We start from the raw sequence: 16,978 nt of genomic DNA on the forward strand, positions 1-16,978 counted from the left end.
GACCCTCCATAGCTGACCACCTCCCCGCACTGTCCACCTCCCCACACTGACTACAGAGGACTGAGTTAGACCTTTTGCTCTCATGATAAAAATCTGACCACCTCCTTACACTGACCACCTCCCTGCTCTGCCCACCTCCCTACACTCACCACCTCCTTAAACTGATCTAATTTAATAGACCAGACATGCGCCACATGTGAGCGTCAGTACAGCAGGCCTAATTCCTTACGTTGCCCACCTCCGTGCACTGACCAGTTTGTTACAGTCCCTTGGGTGGGCACCTTACAGGATTCCACTGAACATGCAAAGCACTGTCAGTGCCCTGGGAACAAACCTCTCACAGTGGGCTGCACAGAGGCAGTAGTGTATGGGGGGAGTGTCCAGGGTGGGGAGGCTGCTGACTCACAGCAGAAGGAGTGACACCAGCACTGACCTGCAGCTGGGAGGGACACCCAGACTCTGCACTCTGACTGGGGGAGGCTCCAGGCGCTGGCCTGGAATTTAGAACCACGCACAGCTGGTTCTAGCAGTCTCGTTCATGGCTCACAGCATTTTCACTTTCAGCTTTAAAAGCAGAAACTGCTTTTATTGTATGCTATGGCTTAATAAATGGTTGGAGTGTCTAAGGAGTGGTTATCAGTACGTCATTATCAACCTGGATGAGATATCCAGGAACATATTTCATTGTGATGGATATTGTGCTCAAGGATTCCTGCACTTTCCTCAGACTTGGATAATGGGAAGCAATTATGGTTACAGGATCCCAAGGTGAAAGAAAGCCCAGAGGACTGAGTTAGACCTTTTGCTCTCATGATGCAATCTGACTAGAGACTAGAATCAACTTGGCCAGGTAAGGAAGGTCAGATGCTGGCAGACTTAGGGAGAAAATTCAAAATTAAGGAAAGGAAGATAAAGTTGGCTGGATATTAAAAAAAAATATGGCGGAAAATGTATTCAAGTCATAGTACATAATAATTGTCCTATCTGATACAAATTGCTAAAAGATTTCTTTAAAAAAAAAATCCCACATATAAAGGAACTTCAGAAACTAGAGGGTAATTAGTAGAGTGTCATAAAAATGTGTTATAGCTGAGTGCGGTTCAGTTTTCCTATCTTATTTATTTCCCATAAACTACTCGCAGCAAATGTCCAGGTCCAGCTGTCACAGAAACAACTACACTCCTTTCAACTACTGTTAGGGGTTAGGAAGTGATCCAACTGCTGGTGCCCCACCAAGTGTCAGGGGACATTCTGTCCTGCTTGGGTCCCACCAATTGTCAGGGAAGCCTGAGGCCCCACTCTCACTAGTGACCCTAAGCCCCTCTGTAGTGATGGCCCAGGTTTTATTCCTAATCCAGTAAACACCAACGTATTTACAAAATACTATGGAAGTGATACTAGGTAAATTAAATTACAAAACTACAAAAAATTACAAATTAGAAAAAGACAGGTCCTTTGGACACTGAACATACCTTACAAACACAAATAATGTAAACTAATCCTATATGCCCTTGTATTAATCTGAGATTAAAAAAAGGAAAAACCCTACAAGTCCAAATTGTTAATTATTATATTTAACAGCCATAAATTACTTTGTAAATTGCTTATAAAGATTTCTAAATCCTTACTTTTGGTATCTTTATCTATTCCATCATGGACCAGTAACAGACAGTCACGGACCAGCACAGGTCCAAAAACCTTGCTTGGGCAGCCCTGATGTGAGCCCTGGTGCACACGTCTCTGACGGGATAAAACCAATCAGCATAGCAGGGGAGGCAGAGAACGTCAGGAAGTGGTATCAGAAGTCCAGTACCAGAGCCTGGGGCTGTGTCCACACCAGCTCTTTCACTCACCAGAACTCTGTAGTGCTCCAGTTTTTTCACCTGGAAAATTATAAGATTAGCTACAAAATCCCACATTTTCATAATCAGAGATTTAGAAATGAAGCCTTCGGCTCAGTCCTCTACCACGGAGAAGAGAACACAAGTGTTGATTACGAAACTGCTGCGTTTGCATGGACGCAGCTCATTCTCCTCCTGTGACCCACACAAAATCACATGTGGGTGTAGGCACAAACTTTTGCCACTCCAATTACCACCTTAACCACCTACAAACAATCAGGAAGACTGCAGTAAACTTTAGACACGTCTAAATATTCTCGACACCTCCCCATTGATTACAACTCTGATGCTAGTGCCAACTGTCACAGCTGAGGTCAGAGGATTAAGTTCTTGAACTCATCTAGAAAAGGCGCTACATACCTCATTGCTAAATATCACTGTGGTCACCTTGCAGCTGTGAAGCTATGACTGATGCCAGCACCTAGTCCATCCTTCAAGGCGATTTTAGAACTCTTTTTCTGGACTGGCTATCAGATCTGTCATCATAACACCCTTGTGTCCTGACTGTCATCAAAATGTCTTCCTTTTAATATTTCCTTTAGCTTTGGGTAAATAAAAAAGTCATTGGGTGCCAGAAAGGTGAGTCGGGTGTGTTCCAATACAGTTATTTGTTCACTGGCTAAAAACTCCATCACAGACAGTGCCAAGGCCCAGTCCACTCTTCAAAACACCTTTTTCTAGGATGAGTTCAAGAATTTAATTGTCCAACTTTGTGTGAAATGAAAATGTTTTATGAAGAAAGTTCCGCAAACAGACTGAGGAACTTCACTGCCCCCAACAAGTTAGTTTCCTTCCTTTCAAGGTTCGACAGCCACCTGGAATCAGTGCTTCCAATTTCTGACTCTGAACTTGAACACAGGATGTGCTGAGATATTTCTATCTGCATCTGAAGTTCTGTAACACTGAGAAGCAGGATGACAGGCCACATCTACACACTAACATACAATGACTTTACTTTCATTAGCTCTTCACCGCTGAAAGCCACTGTGGCTCAACTCCGGAATAATTTATCCAGAAAGGTTACGTATTTTCCTTCTTTGAAGATCATGAAACACAAGATACCTTTAGTTTCCCAATATGATTTGGTCATGAAAATATGAAAACAAAAGAGTGAACAAAAAGGAATCCAGCGCTGTGATTTTGGTTGTATAATTATTTAATCCTTAACGTCAGAAAACATTCGCTGGTAATAATATTCAGCTTAATTCTCCTGGAAATAATGACACGTAGTGTTTCTACCCTTTGGCGCCACTGCCTTTCTTCAGCTTTCCAGTTCTCTGTCTGGGCCATCACGGGCACCCCCGACATTTCTCTCTCACCCCACTTCCGGATCTGAATTTGAATTACTTCCTCTTTCCTGTGCTTTTATCAGAAATTAGTCCTGAAGCTATGGACTAATGGACACAGGCATGAAAGTAGGTGACTGCCTTTCTAGATCACTAAGGATTCTGTCCCGTGAGGAAATTATTACAGCTCAGCCTTTTTTAAAAGGACACATCATAGCCACTAAGGTTCAGAGATAAAGATACTCTCCATCTGCTGACCTCACCAGCCTCTGAACAGGGGAACTGTTCCTCAGCTGCAAACAGAAAACTGGGAAATTGCTGCCTGCACTGACCACCTTAACTAAAAAGTTCATTTCACCTACAGTATCCATCCTACCAAGTTCCACAGTGGAAGTAAAGTGTCTGCCTTTGCTTGTGTGAAATGAAAATGTTTCATGAGGAAAGTTAAACAGACTGAGGAACTTCACTGCGCCCAACAAGTTAGTTTCCTTCCTTTCAAGGTTCGACAGCCACCTGGAATTAGTGCTTCCAATTTCTGACTCTGAACTTGAACGCAGGATGTGCTGAAATATTTCTATCTGACTCAAATGAAAGCGTGTCCCCAAAGCGCATTCATTTCAATTCCACAGAATGTGTCCTGGCATCTATCAACTGCAGTACACTTGTGCAAAGTAATATAAGTCAATATACTCAAGAAATCCCCACCTAGCTGAGGAGACAGACGTACACACAGGTTACTCCAGCAAAGTGCAATGACAGAGGCTCATACACCTCCAGGAGTGAAAGGAGAAATCTGTTAGTGTGGGGAGGGCTCGAAGAATGGGTCAACATCTTTTTTAATATATATTTCTTAAGTAATATACTTTCACTGTGGGGGAAAAAAATAAAATAAATAAAAATCACATAAAATCCCCTCACCTGAAAAAAAAACACTTGCCAACATTTTTAACTGTACATATGTCAACATCAATATTCTTTAAAGAAAATTTAACACCGTTGGGGATCACAGGTATGCTCCCTGATAATCTGCCTTTTTCAGTTAAAAATACATAATGAACTTTTTTTGACATTAACTGTTCCTATACAAAAGATATAGCTCATAAGTTTCATGTTTTCTATATGTCCTTAACCTGAATCTGCTGCTTTGAGCTCCGTATTAAGAGGATCATGAGACCACGTATGAACTGAGAAAAAAATGCAGTTAGCAAGTCTCCACAGTTCTCGCTGGAGGAGCCATGCTACAAATACAAATTTTTTATGACTCATTTCTCCTTTAATACTTCGTATTATTCTATCAATTTACCTAGTATCACTTCCATAGTATTTTGTAAATACGTTGGTGTTTACTGGATTAGGAATAAAACCTGGGCCATCACTACAGAGGGACCTAGGGTCACTAGTGAGAGTGGGGCCTCGGGCTTTCCTGACAATTGGTGGGACCCGAGCAGGACAGAATGTCCCCTGACAATCGATGGGACCCAAACAGGACAGAATGTCCCCTGACACTTGGTGGGGCACCAGCAGTTGGATCACTTCCTAACTCCTAACAGTAGTTGAAAGGAGTGTAGTTGCTTCTATTATGGTTGGACATGGACATTTGCTGTGAGTAGTTTATGGGAAATAAATAAGATAGGAAAACTGAACCGCACTCCGCCATGACACATTTTTATGACACTCTACTAATTACCCTCCAGTTTCTGAAGTTCCTTTACACGTGGGATTTTTTTTAAAGAAATCCTTTTGTATCAGATAGGACAATTATTATGTACTATGATTTGGATACATTTTTCCACCATATTTTTTTTAATATCCAGCAACTTTATCTTCCTTTCCTTAATTTTGAATTTTCTCCCTAAGTCTGCCAGCATCTGACCTTCCTTACCTGGCCAAGTTGATTCTAGTCTCTAGTCAGATTGCATCATGAGAGCAAAAGGTCTAACTCAGTCCTCTGGGCTATCTTTCACCTCGGGATCCTGTAACCATAATTGCTTCCCATTATCCAAGTCTGAGGAAAGTGCAGGAATCCTTGAGCACAATATCCATCACAATGAAATATGTTCCTGGATATCTCATCCAGGTTGATAATGACTTTCTGATAACCACTCCTTAGACACTCCAACCATTTATTAACCCATAGCATACAATAAAAGCAGTTTCTGCTTTTAAAGCTGAAAGTGAAAATGCTGTGAGCCATGAACGAGACTGCTAAAACCAGCTGTGCATGGTTCTAAATTCCAGGCCAGAGCCCGGAGCCTCCCCCAGTCAGAGTGCAGAGTCTGGGTGTCCCTCCCAGCCGCAGGTTGGTGCTGTGTCACTCCTTCTGCTGTGAGTCAGCAGCCTCCCCACCCTGGACACTCCCCCACACACCACTTCTCAAGCAACAGCTTGAGATGCTAAGATAAAATGATATAAAATAAAATAAATAAAAAGTAGTAGCTAAATTATAGTGCAGAAAGTTGATGCCAAACAAATTGAAACTATATATGAATGAACTACTTTTCTGGCTCCTTTCCCTATACTATTACGTTTTCTTTCTAAATTTTTGCCCACCAATTTGACCTGGCACATGATCAGTCTGATAAGAAGTTCACATCCGGAGGCGACCAGAGAGGATAAAAGGGTATTCCAGTTGCAATAGGCCCATAGTGAAAAGGATACTATCTCAGGACTCCTGTAACCCACAGGACACCTGCAACCCACAGAGCACACAAAGGCTCAGTTCTGCTATACCCTTCATTTTTTTTTTTTATTAAATCATAGCTGTGTACATTAATGCAGTCCTGGGGTCACAATGTGCTAGTTTTATATATAATTTGAAATATTTTCATCACACTGGTTAACATAGCCTTCACGGCATTTTCTTAGTTACTGTGTTAAGACATTCATATTCTACACCTAATAAATTCCACATGTACCCTTGTAAGATGCACCATAGGTGTGGTCCCACCAATTACCCTCCCTCCACCCATCCTCCGCTCCCCTCTCTCCACTCCATCTCCCCTTTCCCCTTCTTCTTGGGCTATAATTGGGTTACAGCTTTCATAAGAAAGCTATAAGTTGGTTTCATAGTAGGGCTGAGTACATTGGCTACTTTTTCTTCCATTCTTGAGATACTTTGCTAAGAAGAATTTGTTCCAACTCCATCCATGTAAACATGAATGAGGTAAAGTCTTCATCTTTATTTAAGGCTGCATAATATTCCCTGGTGTACATATACCACAATTTATTGATCCATTCGTGGGTCTATGGGCACTTGGGCTTCTTGGTTGGTTGTATCAGAAGTTAACCACTTCTGACAGAATATCTTTAAATCTTTCACTATGACCACTATGACATTAGACTGCCCAACTGTCTTTCTAATTCTCTCAGTTCTGGTTTTACACGAGGCTATACTGTGAATGAAGAAAGTTATCATTAGTGTATCATTGGGATGGGTGCTCATTGTGTTACTGGGTAGTGTCACGATCTCCATTCATGCTTTCTGCTTTAATTATATTTTCTATATTATTATACAGTTTCTTATTTGTAAGAAGCATAAAGCTGGATTTTTTTTTTTTTTTTTTTTTTGGCCGGGGCTGGGTTTGAACCCACCACCTCCGGCATATGGGACCGGCGCCCTACTCCTTGAGCCACAGGTACTGCCCCATAAAGCTGGATTTTTAAAAAATATCTAATCTGACTGTCATTCTTTAGTGGGTGAATTTAAGTTACTATTGAGATTTCTTAGCTATTTGGATTTATTTCTAACATCTTCATTTTGTGGTTTTTATTAAATACCCGTTTCTTTTCAACCCCTTGCATTTGGTGGGTTTGATAAAGTATTCTGCATTTTTGATGTAAACCAGTGCTGGTTTTTAATCTTAGATCCTAATCTTAACATGTGAAATTATCATTATTCCACATTCTGACCCTCCTACAAATTCAAGAACCTAGGCAGTCTTTAATATCACCACACCTCATGTTATTATTTCATTTAAAAAATTAGTTTGAAATTAGTTTTAAAAACTATAGATTTTTTAGTGTGCAGATAAATTTACTGATATATTTTACCAATTTCTGTTTCTCCTTGTTTCTTGTACCTCCCTCACCTCAGCCCATTGCTCACCTTGCAAAGTTAAACCTGAGTTAAATCCTGAGCTCGTTAAGGCTTAGAACATCTTTTGCTCACATTCTCAATTTATAGCATAGCTAGATATAAAATTGTGCAACAGAAATTATTTTCTCTATATGTATTTCATTTTATTCTGCAATCTGCCAGTTTAATTTTCATTTCTTTTTTTCTTTAAAAATTTCACATTGATATAATGGCACAAATGATTATGTTCCATGTTGCATTTCTGATATATAGTTCAAGCTGTGGTATAAATTTCATTTCTTTTTCCCTTATAAGGTAAATATCCAGTAGCTTTAACCATTTTTTTAAAGTCTGATATTGTCTTTCCAAAAGGAAGGTATTAATTTGCATTCCCACCGGCAGTGTAGAAGTGTTCCCTTTTCCCCACATCCATGCCGACATCCCTGGTCTTGGGATTTTGTGATATGGGCTAATCTTACTGGAGTTAGATGATATCTCAAAGTAGTTTTGATTTGCATTTCTCTGATGATTAAAGATGATGAGCATTTTTTCATGTGTCTGTAGGCCGTGCTCCTGTCTTCTTCAGAGAAGTTTCTCTTCGAGTCCCTTGCCCAGCCTGCGATGGGATCACTTGTTCTTTTCTTGCTTATACGTTTGAGTTCTCTGTGGATTCTGGTTATTAAACCTTTGTCAGAGACATAACCTGCAAATATCTTCTCCCATTCTGAGGGCTGTTTGCTTGCTTTACTTACTGTGTTCTTGGCTGTGCAGAAGCTTTTTAGTTTGATCAGGTCCCAGTAGTGTATTTTTTAAGCTGCTTCAATTGCGTGGGGAGTCCTCCAAATATTATGCAGCCTTAAAGAAAGATGGAGACTTTCCCTCTTTCATGTTTACATGGATGGAGCTGGAACATATTCTTCTAAGTAAAGTATCTCTCCTGTTCAGTACTTCAGTTGTCTACACCAGTGACTCTACTGGCCCAGGCTACCTTCTCCATCTGGATTTCTTTTTTCTGTGCTTTTGTTTGGCTGCTGTAATTTTTAAGTATTTGAGTTTGAACAGATTAGCACTGGGGGGGAGGGGGTTTCCACATTGTGAGGGGGAACCAAGAAAATTTTAAATACAGTGTATTTTCCAGCTTCCCATCTTTACACCAAAATAAAGTATTGACACTCACAAGAAAAAAAAAAAGAATGGAAGAAAAAGTATCCATTGTACTCAGCCCTACTATGAATCTAATTTATGGCTTTCACATGAAAGCTATAACCCAGTTACAACCTAAGAATAGGGGGAAGGGGGAAAGGGAGGGGAGGGAGGGGGAGGATGAGCGGAGGGAGGGTGATTGGTGGGATTACACCTGTGGTGCATCTTACAAGAGTATATGTGAAACTTAGTAAATGTCTTAGCACAATAACTAAGAAAATGCCAGGAAGGCTATGTTAACCAGTGTGATGAAAATGTGTCAAACGGTCTATGAAACTAGTGTATGGTGCCCCATGATCGCATTAATGTACACAGCTCTGATTTAATAAAAAAATAATAATAATAAAATGAAATAAAATAAAGTCTGATATTGTGCAGTTTCACTATGGCATTTCTAAGAAAGACCAGGTATTAGATTTATTACTATTTTGTTATTCAGAGTTACACTGATCTTAAGACTTGTTATTTTCTTTAGTTTGGAAAATTTTTAGCAACAATTTCACTCACTATGGCTTCTTTGTCATCCCCTCAACTTTATTTTCCCTATGAATCTGTTCTCTCTAACTGCTCTTTGATTTTTGTTTATCTCTTTTCACGCTGATTTCTGGGTTTATTCCTCAATAACAGTTTCCAATTCCCTATTTTTTTCCTACCAAATTTATTTTGTTTATTATCGTGGCAGATTGTGTTTCTAAAGATGATCGTAACACTATCTCCCAACCCACATGCTTTTGGCAATGAGATTTGTCATTTCTGCCAGGGTAAGATTGAGTCTCCGTCCCTTCCTTGTAGATCTGGGCGAGTCCCAGACTTGGCTGACCATGACAGAGGGACACTGTACACATTCCAGTCCCCTCTGAGGCTGGGCATCTTTGCTCTCACACTCTCTCGAAGAAGCCAGCACTGTGCTTTACAGACACACAGGCTAGACTGCTGAATGAGGAGACACCAGGTGGAGGGAAAGGTGGCACATGGTGACACCCTGAGACTCCTGAATGAAGACTCGTGGGACCTCAGCCCAGCCCAGCCCAGCTGCCAGCTAGCCACAGCCAAATGGGTCACCCTGCCCAGGCTCCCAGCCTAGCATTGCCCAAGGTCCCAACTCAGAGTCAAGAGACGTCTCTTGTTTTAGGCCTCTATAGTTGGGGATAGTTTCTTACACTAAAATAGATGAAGAAGTCACTACATTTTTATTTCGATGACTGCATTTTTCATTTTTAAAATGTTTAATCAATTCTATTTTGTGTCTACCTGCTTCATTTTTAAAGTGGACACCATGCTTTATTTGTCTCTTTGAACATTTTAAGTAGACTTATTTTAAATCTTTTTCATCTAGAGCAAATTCATCATGGACCATTGATTTTGTTGTCTGTTCTGGCAACAGATTTCTTTAGGACTTTTAAGGGGTGGGGACATTGAGACTGCATTGCAACTGAGAGGCTTTTTCTTTTCATTTTTTATTGCCTTTGTCCATATCCATTTCATTCTGTTGGTTTTGCGGCTACCCCATAAGGAGATATAATTTATATCCAAGAAAAATTTATTCTACATGCTACTGTGTTGCATTTTAAGAGATAATAAGAGATAACTACTACTAAAAGCTGAGCCAAAAGCAATGGAACTCTAAATTCCTTAGGCTAATCCCATGAGGGTGATCATGGGGTGAGAAAGGTCTTGCAGGAAAAGCTCAGGCCCACAGAGAGAAACTCAAGTCCACCAGGAAATCTCCCACACTTACTTGTTTTAATCGAAAACCTCAACATTGACCCAACTTTCACTAAAGTCCGCCATCATGAAAATGTCTCTTGTGTGTAATTCAGAAAGATGGCAAGGAAGGGGAGCCAAGTTCTAGTCCCTGACATGTGCGGGGAAGAAGTGAGAAGGCCAGGTGGTCACAGATGTGAGATGCAAGGACAATGAAATTAAAAAGCTCAGAAACTTTGAACTTGACAGGGCCCTGAGAAGGTCAAACAACCCCCAGCATACAAAGTTATTTAAAGAGAACCTGAGGCTTCTCATGGGATAAGAGCTTGAACTAAATATATTTTGTTTGAGTTTCAAAGACAATGACAGTCTCCCCTGAAATCTGAGTTACAGTTTAGACAGTTGTCAGTCCTGGAAGAATGCTAGAATCATCTGGAGAGCTGTTAATAAAATCCCCCATCACTTGGGCCACACCCTGGAACAATGAAATCAGAACCTCTGGGGATGGGCCCCAGGCATCATTATTTTTTTTTTTTTAATTTCAGAACGTTACAGTGGTAGAAATGTTTAGGTTACATGGATTACTTTTGTACTGAGACAAAGTTATGAGTGTGCCCATCACCCACACAGTGTACATGATGCCAGCTGGGTACGATTTCACCTCTCCACTTCCCCTGCACCTACCCAATATCCACTGAAGTTTACTTTCATCTCTGCACCTGCTCCAATTAGTTCCACTTTAATAGTGAGTACATATGGTGTTTGTTTTTCCATTCTTGCAATACTTCACTAAGGAGAATGGTCTCCGGTTCCATCCAGATTGACACAAAAGGAATTAATTCATTTTCTAATGGCTGAATAGTGCTCATGGTATACCTATAGCACATTTTATTAATCCACCTATGAATTGATGGGCACTGGGGTTGATTTCACATCTATGAGATTGTGGTTTGTGCTGCAATAAGCATTCGCATGCAGGTGTCTTTTTGATAAAATAATGTTTTTTTTCCTCTGAGAAAATACCCCTGAGCAAGTAGTAAGATTGCTGGATCAGCTGGTAGGTGAACTTTTAGTTCTTTGAGGAATCTCCATGCTGTTTCTACAGAGGTTACACTCATCTCCAGAACCTCCAACAGTGTATACGCCTTCCTTTCACTTCCTATCCATGACAACATCTATTGTTTTGGGACTTTATGATGAACATCATTAATATTTAAACCTTGCCCAGATAATTGTATTGTGTAGCCAAGGGTAAGATCTACTGGTTTAAGCTGTGGAAGTATCTTTAGAGAATTCTTACTTTTAAACAAAGGGTATGAGAAGAGAAGTAAATGAATCAGGTGTTCTAAGCAATAGAAGAAAAAAAAAAGAAACACTAAATCAAAGACACAAGGAGAGGATTCAATTCTGCAGGGAAGTGGAGCGCACGGGAGCGCAGAGGAGCCTCCAAATGGGACTGTGCGAGGGCACCATTCTGCTTTGTGAAATGTGTTGGTAAGATGATGACGACAAAATTCAGATTACAAAGTTTTAAAATGGAAGAGAGGGAAGGGGAGAAGAAAATGTCAGTTCCTCTTTCAACATATTGAAAGGGGCAATGAGGTAAAAGATGGAGAGCATGTCAGGGAAAGGCCTGTGAAACAACCAGGGAGCACAGACACCGGAAGCCTTTAGGAAATAAAGACCAGATTTGAATAGTGAGAATATTCTGACTGTTCTGACCATGTGACTGTTCTGACCTTGTGACTGTTCTGGACGTGTGACTGTTGTGACCGTGTGACTGTTGTGAATGAGTGACTGTTCTGACTGTGTGACTGTTCTGAACGAGTGACTGTTCTGACCGTGTGACTGTTGTGAATGAGTGACTGTTCTGACTGTGTGGCTGTTGTGAATGAGTGACTGTTCTGACCGTGTGACTGTTGTGAATGAGTGACTGTTCTGACCGTGTGACTGTTGTGAATGAGTGACTGTTCTGACCGTGTGACTCTTCTGACTGTGTGACTGTTCTGACTGTGTGGCTGTTCTGAACGAGTGACTGTTCTGACCGTGTGACTGTTGTGAATGAGTGACTGTTCTGACTGTGTGGCTGTTCTGACTGTGTGACTGTTCTGACACATGTATTTCTTCATAGTCATAAGGGAAAGGGCTGGGAACCCTGTTGATACAAAAATGGAAAACATTCCTTCACTTTTCTCCATAGGAGGAGGGACAGAGAACAAAATTTAATTATAGCACAAAACATATTCAGCTCTAATTTAACCAAATTAACCATTTATCACAAGAGCCAGTGGTTTACTCTTCTGTTGAATGTGTCACACATTCATAGAGACCCGGGCGCCACAGAATACCAGATAGCAATAACGTATAGGATTCAGGTGACCAATTTATGCCAGCGGATGAGTGGTTTGAGTTTTTAGGTCCCTTAGAGAGATTTGCCTTCTGAAATATAGAAGGCCTATTAATATACATGAAACTCTATTTGGAGATCTGAGGAAGACATTCGCAACAGACGGCCTGCAGCCACGTTTTATACTCCAGCTCGAAATGAGTTTTTCTTTGAAGTCAACTTTTATAAACCAGCCCTAGCTTTTCACTGCCTCTACTTGTAAACCCCAGGTCACCCAAGAACGAGGCCGTAGCCAGCCCTTGCCCAGGGGTGGGAGAGTCCTGGCTGCCCAGGCACGTGGGATTGGAGGGCAGCGTCTCCAGGGAGAAGTGCCCAGGTCCCCTGCACAGGAGAGACCATTCAGGGAATGCAATTCATTCGTGGACGTTATTTGAAGACCCATTATCAAAAGCGAAGTAAATTTTAGGCTTGATAGAGCCACTCTTGAACAGACTTTAATAGAATTCCAGAGTAAAACTGACATCCACACGGCAGAGACCCTATTTACGGATGTGGACAACGCCAGACTGCGGAACGGCCTCCATCCCTGCAATTTACATGACTTCACTCTCTTCCTTTGTTTTGTAATCATATCCATCATCTATAAATGCTTCATGTTCTGGGTACTACACATAGATTCTCTTACTTACTCTCCTCACATGATGCCATAAAATGTTCCGGTTTATAGATGAGAGACTAGAGGTCACATGTGCGGAGTGGCTCACCTCAGGCCACATAGCACACTCGCAAGGGAGAGTTAGATTTATTTGGCTCCAAAGTTTGATTTCTTTCATTAGACACATTCTACTAGTTTTCTGCAGTTTGCAGTAGCTTCACATCTATATAAGAAGAGACCACTCACTGGGATGTTCTGGGAAATTCTAATGGCTCTGAAATGCCCCTGTGCCACAAAATTTCAACTCAGTGCTACACAAAGCAGTGAGCTTTCTGGAAAAGTTAAATGAGTGTTGAGGGAAGCTGCTGGTAAAATAGGGCTACATAAAGAATAAGCAACATCAGGTCTCAGCCGTTAAAAGATGCACTTCTAGACAGCTAAGGAAGCACACATTGTGCTGGCTAAGAGGAACAGGTCATACATAATACCCTGGCTTTAGCTGCAGAAATAACTCTAGGAATAGTAGGCTGAATGTGTGAGGTTGACGAGACTCAAAATAATAAGAGCCATTGCACCAGCTGACATCAGAGATGGGAAAGGGCCCCTGTTCTCTGCCTTCTGATCCTCGGAAGAAAGTGGTACAGATTTAAAATTTTGAAATTGTTGTCAGGTGGGGGGAATAACAAATTGCAAAAACCTAATAGGGTAAATGGATTCATAACCAAAAAACATTATTTATTCTGCACAAACTGTTATTGAATTCCCTTTATGTGTCAACACTGCCAGGTGCTCTGAATGTGAACAAAACAAGCAAAGCAAGTTCCCTCACCCCACCCCCCAATGGCTCATAATATGATTAGGAGACAAGGTATACATACAAACTATATATAATTCAGTGCCAAAGTAAGAGGTACTGATAATAAAGGCTATAAAAGTCGTAGAATAAATAAAGAAATGAGGACTGGCTCCCTCACTCGCTCAATGATGCATTTATTAAGTACCTCCTGTAAGCCAACCAATGCAATACGTTATAATTAACACTATGGCTAACCAGGAGAGGCTTTCAACAAGGGAGAGGTTTCAGGTAAACTTGCAAAAGAAAAGAATATTTAGTTAGGCAGGTAAAAGGGGCAAGCAGCTTTCCAAATAAGTAAAGACTTTAAAGGCAGCAAACTAATCAAATTCCAGAAGATAGGAGAAGGGAAGGGGGTTCGATAAGTTCCCACCTAATGGGCTCAAGGTACAGACTAGGGCACATTTCCTGGGTGAAAGGCTCAACTACAACTCGAATTTTACCCTACAAAAGCAAACAATGCAACCTGATGTATGTACCCTCCTATTAATCCAAAATTTAAAAAATTAAAAGCAGCAAACTTATTACAGTGCTAAGCAGTTTGTACATACGAGCTCAATTAATCCTCGTGGGACCTCAGTGAGGTCGATATCATTAGTATCTGCATTTTACAGATGAGGGGCCTGGGCTCAGGGAGGTTGAACACTCTGAAGTCTACAAGTACAAAGTGGCACAGCCAGTGTTCAGATGGCGTGAGTAAAGGGTTTAATTGCTTTGCCATGTAGCTCCTCTGGCATTTTCAGGAGGACCTGCCTATGCCAAAAGCACAGCCTTTGCACACCTGCACAAGCTGTAACCAGAGCATAGGTGACATCAGGTCTTGTCTTACATCCTGGCAGCCCTGATTAATTTCTAAAGCAATGGTCCTCAGACTCTGTGGTGCATCAGATCACCCAGAGAGTTTATCGGAATGTTGACAGCTGAACCTCACCCCATACTTTTCCATTAAGTGGCTTTGGCCTGCCTGGACCCCACAGTTGCAGTTCCAAACAAGCTCACAAGTGGTGGTGACCTGCTGGCCCAAAGACATGCTTTGAAAACCAATAATCCAGAAAAGAAGTTTCCAACCTTCTCTGAAAATCTTACAGGTAAGACCTTCCATCACTGAGCACAGAACTGGACCCCAAGAGTTTCACGCCCAGCAGGTCTAGAATTGAAACCACTATCTTCTCACTGAAAATACGCTCTGCATTTTGCGAGTTTAAGTGATAGCACAAGGTGACAGGGCTTTGGAGACATCCTTGAGTCTTCCCACCTTCCTGCATTCCATCAAAGCACCATGACATCTTACTTTTCTCTCTTTAATACCTCTTTCAGCAAATATTTATTCAGTTCTTCTATGCTGTGCGCTGGATTCAAATTGAGAAGGTTGAATTCCTTCAGATATCAAATGACCAGATGACTCCCTCTCTGCAGGGATAGAGACTCCCACCTTGAAAGGCAGCGCCAAAGAGGAGGGAGCGTTTTTACACTGGGGGGGCCTGGCTTGGATAGTTTTAAGAAACGTCCTTCAAAGCAGAAACTGAATTGGGACTACGCAATAGTCCTGACACAATAGTTTAGCATTGGTCATCACAATGAGATGAAAGTCTTAAGAAGTAAACTGTTGTTTGATAAGTGAGCTATTTGCCTACCCCCCTGACTGTTATCTCAGATAATTTGATTTTCACAAATTACCTGATGCAAATATTGCAGCAATTTATTGGTTTACTGTCTTATCTTTCTCAGGCAAACATTTTCTGGAACAAAATACTAACTCACGTTGACACAGGTGGTCTCTATTCTTAATCTGATAACTCATCATGCTTATTTGGGTGACCATAGTTCTCAAAGATGTTGTACCCTTTGAGATTTAAGGAACTTAGATACTGGTGAGCAGGCAGACAGGTTTCCAAAAATAGACTTGTTTGTTGAAATTATTTGTAAGGTATAAACTACACAGAGAGGAAGAAATAACTATCAGAATCTTCTTGCAGCAGGAAGCCTTCACGGAGACAGTAGGGCAGACTTAGAACGGAGAGGGGAGGAGGGCATCTCGGCTCAGCCCGAGGAAGAGGAGTGTGTGAAGCCCCACACGCCTAAGCTTAAGTCCAGGCCTTGTTCTTTCCCTCTGCTCTCCGTGTTCCTGTCTTGGACGCATATGTCCAAGTCACCCTGCGATACAGCTGTCTGTCCCCAGGAATGTCTTCTCCAGCCTGTGGAAGGGGCACAGTGCAGTGCTCTCTGGAGAGGAGAAAAGACGGCCCAGGAAACACAAGTCTTCTCCGGTTATGTGAATACCAGGAGTGGCCCCTTCTGCCGCCCAGCCTTGCTTGGTAAAAGTGTACACCCGTGCCCTTCAGGGTGGGCAGAGTGTTTTCCCTTCTTTCTGAATAATGAATCCAAATGTGTCTGATTTCAAAGAGTATCCAAGTAGGTCTTTACCTGAGGTTTCCATTGTTAAGATACAAATTGTGTTGAGTGGTGGGGTGAGGTTAGCGTTGGCTTTGGAAGGCTTTGGAGCTCTCATTTTGTCTATCCCCCTTTGTTTTCCATCCCTGGGGTCCCTCCCTAGACCCCACCTCTGCCTGGGTGCTCCTCTCAACAGCAGAGCCTCCCAAGGACACCGCCTCCCCCTCCTCAGGACAGCCGCTCCTTGGTTCCACTGTGCTTTGAAGTTTTACTTTTTTTCTTTCCCCCACCTTCCCCCCAATTATCACATCTTTGGCCTCTTAGTGAGTCTTGGAAGCCTTTATGGCCCACCCCGTCGTATGCTGAGGGTGATGGTTTAGGGTTGGAGTCAGGCACAGCCATCACCCTGTCCACCTCTGCTGCTGTTTAAGGGAAGAAAGGGAATTTCCAGTTCTGGAAAGAAAAGGAGAGAAAGAACATTGGGGAACATGGGGGTTGATTGTCCACTTTAGACTGCAGCTAAATTTTATTTTTCCATTTTTCCTAAAGAAAAATGTCCTATC

The sequence above is a fragment of the Nycticebus coucang genome, chromosome 17, assembly GCF_027406575.1.
Source record: "Nycticebus coucang isolate mNycCou1 chromosome 17, mNycCou1.pri, whole genome shotgun sequence".
In the NCBI taxonomy this organism is placed as follows: domain Eukaryota; kingdom Metazoa; phylum Chordata; class Mammalia; order Primates; family Lorisidae; genus Nycticebus; species Nycticebus coucang.